Genomic DNA, 8340 nt, shown 5'->3' on the forward strand with positions numbered 1-8340 from the left:
GATAAGGCCCTTACGATTACGCCAATCGGGAATATGGTAAATGCGAACACAGGCGCGCGCCCGCGCTCCGCAAGCGATCAGAATATTACTATAGCGATAACAACTAAGTCAAAACACAGCTAAAAACAGCGGATGCACTTATAAATAAACATGCTGTATTCTGTAATTATATGTTTGCATTATATGTTTCAGTGCATATTTTAAATCATAATTTAAAATAAGCTATTTTAGTCAATAGCCCACTTTTCAATATTTTATTAATATTGAGGCATAGTTATTAAATTATATATATAGATTATAGTAATTAATATTATCGAGCCGTTTAACATTTATAATTTGACATTTTAATTATTGTACATTTATGTTATTACTTATGTATTTGTAGTAGTTAGATTATTATGTTTATTTTTTTGTATTAAAGCTATTTAAGACATGCTGCTTAAGTAATTTTTTAAAAGTTGTATTAGATGTAGCATTCTTTATGGTATCCGGTAGCTTATTATATAAATTGGCACCTTCATAGAGTAAGCTATTTTTTCCGTAATTAGTGCGGGGGTCCGGAGTATTAGGTTGTTAGCGTTTCTTAATTTCATTTTTTGGACATTGTGTTTCTTAGTAAATGTTATTTGTATATGAAGGTCCTTACGCATAATTTTACGAATTAGAAGACAAGTGTAATATATATAGGTCTGAGTGATATTCATTATTTTGGTCTCTTTATAGATTTGAGATGTAGGTGTTAAATGGTTGTATTTAAATAGAACTTTTACTAACTTGTTTTGTGACCTCTGTATACTGTTTATATATGTAGCTGCAGCTGAGCCCCATATTTCGATAAGGTAGTCTATATGGGGTTTTACCAGAGAGTTATAGATTGTATAGCAAATTTGTTTCGGAAGACATCGGGCTATGCCACGTAAAGCTCCAGTCAGTGAGGTTATTTTAGTTCGAATTTTTTCAACGTGGGTTTTCCAAGTAAGTTGCTTATCAAGTATAAGGCCCAAGTATTTTTCATGGTCAACTCTATTTATGCTTTGGTTGTTTATCTTTAAGGTTTCGCTAAATTGTAGTTTCTTGTTTTTAGGAGCAAATATTATATAATTTGTTTTGTTAACATTAATGGTAAGTAGATTCGTTTGGAACCAGCTATTTAATGTATTTAAATCAGACTGTGCTTCGTTAATCAAATCCTGAATAGAATGGCCAAAATAGAAAAGACTGGTGTCGTCAGCATATAAGGTTATATCACCCCTAAGGCCAATTTCGTGAATGTTGTTTATGTATACAAGGAAAAGCAATGGTCCTAAAATTGACCCTTGAGGGACGCCACATGTTACTGGTAAGGGTTTGCTTTCACTCTGACCAATTTTTACTATTTGTTTCCGATTTGAGAGGTAAGACTCGAACATTTTATAGGCGGTGCCTTTGACGCCTATGTCTGCCAGTTTTTGGAGGAGTATTTTATGGCTAACGGTGTCAAAGGCTTTTTTTAAATCAATAAAAATCCCTAGCGCTACTTTCTTTTGGTCTATTGCAACCTTAATCTTTGTGACTAAATCTACCGTTGCTGTAAGAGTGTTTGATTGAGGCCGGAAACCGTACTGTTTATCATACAGGAAATTTATTGACTTAAGGTAACTTTCAAAACGGCATCGAATTATAGTCTCCATAACTTTAGATGGAATGGGCAGCACCGAAATTGGTCTATAGTTTCCAGGGTCTACTTTAGTACCGGATTTATGTATGGGTGTTACTTTAGCGACCTTGAGACTATCAGGAAAGGTGCCAAGTTTTAAGCATTTATTGAGGCAACCTGCTAACTCATTAACAATATGGCTTTGTATACATTTTATAGCTTTAGTAGTAACTCCGTCTAGTCCCGAACTAGTGTTAGTATTAAGTTTATTTATAGTTTTATTTATTTCAGTGATCGTAACTGGCCCGAATTCACAGAGCTCATTATTAGGTGTAAGAGATTTTGAAGTATAAATCTGATCTTCGTTATTCGTTATTTTGTTAGCTAATACTTTTCCTATAGTAGAGAAATAGTCATTGAAGGAATCACATATATCACTTGGATCAGTCACACTGCCTGCTTCAGTCTGTAGCATTTTTGGTACCTGCTCGTTCTTAAGTTTATTTTTGGATAAGCTATTAATCAAAGTCCACATTTTAGAAGAGTTCCCTTTACAATCACTAAATGCGTTGTGGTAATATTCGTTTTTTGCCTTCTGTATTTTTCTTGTAACTTCGTTCCTTTTTTGATAAATTCTTCTTTCGTTTTTTCGTTGCTTAAGTTATTTTTATGTTCACGCCATAACACATTTCGCTCATTTATTCCTTTGAGTATATCCCTATTTATCCAGTCCTGTCTGGGTGGGTTTAGTATCTTTGTTTTTTTAGTTTTACAGGTTTGTATGCTGGTAAGTATTCTTTCTTCCAAAATGGTGTACTCGTTACTTTCATTTGTCTTCTTATTCTTACTAATTGTTTCGTAAAGTTTTTTGTAATCGATGGCATCATAGGTTATCTTCTCTGGTAAACCCGGCTTACAGTTTGTGATTTCTAAGTATATTTGCTTGTGATCCGACATCGGTGACTCAATTATAGTCATATGAAATGCATTTTGAGGTAAGTTGGTACATATATGATCTATTATGGAGCTATTCGAAGCAGTTTCTCGTGTAGCGTACTTCTTATCTATTTTATTTAATATTCTGTAGCCATTTTCTTCTACTACTTGTCTATACTCATTAGTGATTCGATCTGAATCCAATAAATTCAAGTTGAGATCGCCGAAAATAATACTTCTTTTTGCTGTTAATAGCTCATTGGTAAGATTATCGAAGAATGATGTAGTATTTACGCGTTCCGGTTTTCTATATACTGCTCCTATATTTAATGCGGTATACTTTCATAAATTATTTTTCAAAACTATATAAATACTTAGGTATGTACAAATACGAATGTATATAATGTAAATTATGCTCGCAATAAGAATACTCGATCTATTTCAAATACTTAAATACAGAGTTACAGTTTTACACGAGATTAGATTATTATTAAAATAACTCTCATTTTACTGACCATAATATTAGAGATAATACGTGTTCTCAATTTACTGATAAGCAATTTTTAATTATACGCTTCGATCTGTTTACGTGTTACCACTAACACTTAAGTTGATCGAAGCGTATTATTAAAAATTGTTTTTACGTTATAATAACATACGCACAAAAATGGCGCCCAACATGTATCTAGTAATACGACGAATCAGTATGAAATATTAAATGTAAATAAATAGATAAGGCCGCCAGGGAACTAACGAATTTAGGGAAATTGTACAACTTTCCTGGCTATAAGTATGTAATATTGATTTATTAACAAATGTATCGAGTTTTTAATCATATCCAGATTCAGTATGAAATATTATCAATAATGTATATGAATAGATAAGGTGACCCAGTGCAATACCGACCGCTGTCCCTCGGGACAGCTAAGGGCCGCCCCGGGAACTATAACGAATTTAATCAGGGAAACTTTACTTTCCCGACATACGTATAAGTATATTGATTTAAACTAACGCGATCTTCACTCATATTATTAAATTAAAACGGGACTCATATTATTAATTGTCCGAAACGTCGGGTTAAATATAAAACGTAAGTTTTACACGATTAAGTCCCGTTTTAATTTAATAATACGTATAAGTATTGTGTAATATTGATTTATTAATAAATGTTACGGGTTTTATAAAGTTTATTGGATAACGTGAATAATTATTACATATTTTGTCTCATATTATGAGAAGAATAACTTTTATAATAAGTGTTATTGAGCAGCGCTACTTCTAACATACCTAATGATTGTCTATTTAACCTATTCGTACCGAGTCTCAGAAGCTATTTCTTATTTATTTTGGAACTCTTTCCTTATTATTTATTTGGTAAACGTGCAATATAAATTCTGGAATATGTAGGTAGGTACAATCAACAGGGGGTCTCAGGAGGATATAGTTTCAACATATATAAACAGATTTTATTACGCAAGTCTAACATATGTCCAACTTGAACAAAAAATCAGGAAATTCAGGAATGCCATTAAAACCCCACTTACACTAAGAAACGCCCGCGATTTTCATTAATGCAGCATTTCTAACAGTTCGCGATGATAAGTGGAGCCCGGCTGGCCGGAAGCCGCTTTTTTTCCCTCAAACTCTCGAGAGCTTGCAAAATGTCTTCAAAAACGACTTTTGCTCCCTTAAGTACATTTTGACGTCCTTTTCGCAACAATGGCGTGCACTTAAGGCGCTCTCGTGTTGTGCTTGTGTTTGCAATTTGGGTGTCAGATGAGTCTGAATGGTCTGTGAGTGCATATGCTATAGGTAGGGTTGTACGCACTGTTTAATTTCTAGGTCACCATATATTTTTATTGAAGCCCAATGGTAGCTGACGGCACTAGTTATAGGACTTGCAAGTATGCCTACTTCTTTAAAAATAGGTTAACAAGAAATCAGAAGATATTTATAAAGTAGGAACCCAGTAACACTAAATCATTGAAACAAAAATGTGCTATCAATTTCGAGTCTTTTATTAGCTATACATATTATATAATGTTATCAGTGTTTTATTTAGTTATTATTTGGCAGCAGTAAAAACTAATTCATTACAGGTATTAATTGACTGAAACTAATTCAGTACTTCTTATTCTTACCTAAAAATTATCAAAAATGTTTTTAAATACGTAATTATTACTTATTTACCTAGTTAATCACCTATTTCTAACACACCAGATAAAATCAAAAAATTAATGAGTCAAAGATTATTGTAATACTCTGAAACCACTCAAGATTTATATACTTAATTAATTCACAACAAGGAAGATATTATTTCGCGTCAAATCAATGTACCTATCCAATATTTTATCCTAGGTAATCAAAACACGATACCAAATATGCCCTTAAATATTTTCCCTCTTTTTGATAACTGTGAAATATTATGTTGTTTTGTCAACACAGACTCCTTACTACGACTGGCATAAATAAATCAAAACATACCAAACTCAATCCTTATCTTAACTAAATGATTAGAAAATATCATACTCACGATACACAAACATCCATCATAATTCACCAAGCTCCGTTAAAGTCACTTTTACACAAAATAGTCTCACAATAATCCAATGTCTAAAATGCAAAGTCACGCACAAAACATTCAAATTTCGCGCCAACGAGTGAAGCGAGGAACAGTGTGACACCCTTCCCGTGCGAACGCTGGGAGGCTACTAACGTAGCGAACGGTCTGGATCCCGGTCGGTCTAGACGAGAGTACGGGGAGAGGGGTGCGGAGTGGGGGGATGGGAGGGCGAATCAACCCCGTACACTATTACCCAATAGGTACCCTGAAATGAAGTAGACTAAACGATGGTGCCCATTTAGTGTTTCATATGGGACCTAATTGTATAGGATCGTGGTACTGAGAGCAGAGCACCCTTCATGCGGATCACATGATACCAAGTTGATTTGAATTAATTGAATTCGCTTCAGAAAATTCTGATCGAAAAATATAGAGTACTACGCAGTAAAAACAAGTCAAATTAAGCCCACTGGCAATTTTATTTTAAAAGCGCATAGATTTTAAAACTTGCAGAAATTTTAAGCCTACATCCCATATGTTCCAATCGGTACTTTTTCAGCGAAAGTATATTGAAGCCTAACTGCGAAAATTTTAGGACGTAAGTTTATAGACAATTTTAATTTCACGCATCTTTTTAGAGACGCTTGACGCTTTTCCTGCTTGGTCATCTAACTAGTCCAAGTAAAGATTCCAAGTAAAGGTCACGCATTTTTATTTTATTTTAGCCAATACAATGTGATAGTAATGATGAAATGTCGCCGTTTATACGACGTCTTATCGTTTAAGAAAAATATTTACTGAAATATCAGAAAGTATGTATATAGTTATTATCTCGGAGATTATGCCTGGACTTACGCATACTAATAAAGTCAGCTTTCAAAAGCTCCAGAATGTAAACTAGTGTTACGCTATGCTTGTACCTTAAGCTTATCTTGTTTGATTATCTTGGTCACCACGGCCATAAAATTATAACAGCTAAGTCCTCTATAAAATATTGTACTGTGTCTACGAAGAATAACTTGAATGAGAGTAGGGTAGGATATCTAATGCTAATTATATCTTCAGTCAAAGTAGGTAATTCGCATCCTACTATAAAAAAAGAATTATAGGATCTTTGTTAAAGTATTTGTAGTCAAGTTGCGTTGACTGCCTTCACAGGGTTAAAATATTTAAAATCTCAGTTTTGACTTTTTGACCCCATTTCATCTTGATGATTGATTTTTTTTTATGACATAGGCAGCAAACGAGCAGACGAACCGCCTGATGGGAAGCAGTCATCGCCGCCCATGGACATAAGCAACATCAGGGGAGTCACTTATACGTTGCCGACCTTTGAGAACCCTAAATACCTGCTTCTTGAAGAACCCCAAGTCATAGCGCAAGGGAAACACCTCAGAAGGTAGCTCATTCCACAACTTGCATGTTCTGGGCAAAACGAGCGAGAGGCCCGTTTGTTCTTGGTTTGCCACGTGTCCAGAAAGTGAGGATGAACTTTGTTTCTTTGGCGGGAGGTGCGGTGATAAAAGCGCGACGGTGGCATCAGGTCAAATAGTTTATGTGCTAAAATGGCTAAATGTTAATATTAGCACCATGTTACCGAGTATCTATCAGATTTTATTAAACTGTTCATATTTTACGGAGTTCTAGTGTCTTTGTTAAACCTTAATCCACTGCAAGAAAAAACTATTCTTAGAAATTCCATGTAATGACTATTAATTGAACGGATACCAAATATCGGGCTGCAACGAGTGCTCCCGTATCGATCTAGGCTAAATTTAGCTCACAGATAATACCAAATCAGGATGGTAGCCGTCTCGCCAGCAAGTTGAAATCATGAGTTATCTTTTTATTTGTAGAATTTATGAATGCCTGTATAAATTTTTGATAAAAGCCTGACTAGAAATATATATGTGTGGTGACGGGTTAAGATACCTTGTGGTGACGGGTTAAGAATTTCACCACCCCTTTTCTTCCCGTGGGTGTCGTAGAAGGCTACTGTGGGATATGGGGTAAATTGTGGCGTAGGCGAGAGGCTGGCAACCTGTAACTGCAATGTCACAGTTTCGTTTTCTTTCAACCCCTTATTTGCCAAGAGTGGCACTGAAAGTTGAGTAGTTTCATGTGCTCTGCCTACCCCTTTATGGGATACAGGCGTGATTGTATGTATGTATGTATGTAGAAATATATGACTACGCGCCATGTTGCGGAATTTCCTTATAACTATTTTCTTCATACTAAAGTGAACTGTCACCATATATTTCTGGTCAAGCTTTAATTCATTATACGCATGATTTAAATTTGTATAATGAACCAAAGGTAGAAGTTACCTATGTATCATTTTACGTCCGTAAAACTTGCCAGTGATGTCTAGAGCTGTGAGCGAACTTTTAAATATCGATAGCTATAATTATATACATACTAAACCATATTATTCACAGTATCGCTCTTTACTGGGAAAGAAAAGTAGAAACAGTACTGTCTTAGTTAACGGTTCGATTCGAACTTTACAATAAGTCAAATATTACATGTAGATACGATACACCTTATTGCATATGTCCGATTCAAAATTATATGTTTCTCCAAAAACATCGCTTTTGACACTGATATATCCAGTCCATATCGTATCTTAATCCTAATATTTTTCGTATCTTTCATCGGAATCGGATCGAAAGTCGTAACATTTCCGGGTTTTCGTCTAAAAGTCTTGTCGGATGAGGCAGTGTATTGTGTTACAGGAAACAACAGTGGGACAATAGATAATTATCAAAAGGAACTCCAAGACGGGAAGGGTTTTCTTATGCAAATAAGTTAATATCTTTGCTCACATGTCAGTTTTAAATATTTTATGTGGTTATACTTTAAAACAAGCTGAAGCCCCGTGTGGTGACGGGTTAAGAATTTCACCACCCCCTTTCTTCCCGTGAGTATCGTAGAAGTCGGCTGTGGGATATGGGTTAAATTGTGGCGTAGGCGAGAGGCTGGCTATCTGCCACTGCAATGTCACAATTTTCGATTTCTTTTAACCCCTTTTTGCCAAGAGTGGCACTGAAACTTTGTAGTTCATGTACTCTGCCTACCCCTTTATGGGATACAGGCGTGATTGTATGTATGTATTTACAAGCTGATGTACGTATCTCTACTCTAAAGAATGCTCGGAGTTCAAACGCATTGGACGGTATTGGAAATCATTTTGTGTGTTATCTTA

At 35.0% G+C, this 8340-nt stretch overlaps 1 protein-coding gene across 1 annotated transcript in view; it reads right to left on the bottom strand.

The window, feature by feature from the left end:
- LOC125228615 (roundabout homolog 1-like) overlaps positions 1 to 5244 on the bottom strand; it is a 66332-nt gene extending 61088 nt beyond the window's left edge. The window contains exon 1 of the mRNA XM_048133259.1: positions 5106 to 5244. The gene's annotated coding sequence lies outside the window, so the exon portion shown is untranslated. The remainder of the gene's footprint in view (positions 1 to 5105) is intronic.
- Positions 5245 to 8340: the final 3096 nt, after the last annotated feature.

The sequence above is a fragment of the Leguminivora glycinivorella genome, chromosome 8 (genome assembly GCF_023078275.1).
Source record: "Leguminivora glycinivorella isolate SPB_JAAS2020 chromosome 8, LegGlyc_1.1, whole genome shotgun sequence".
Lineage (NCBI taxonomy): Eukaryota > Metazoa > Arthropoda > Insecta > Lepidoptera > Tortricidae > Leguminivora > Leguminivora glycinivorella.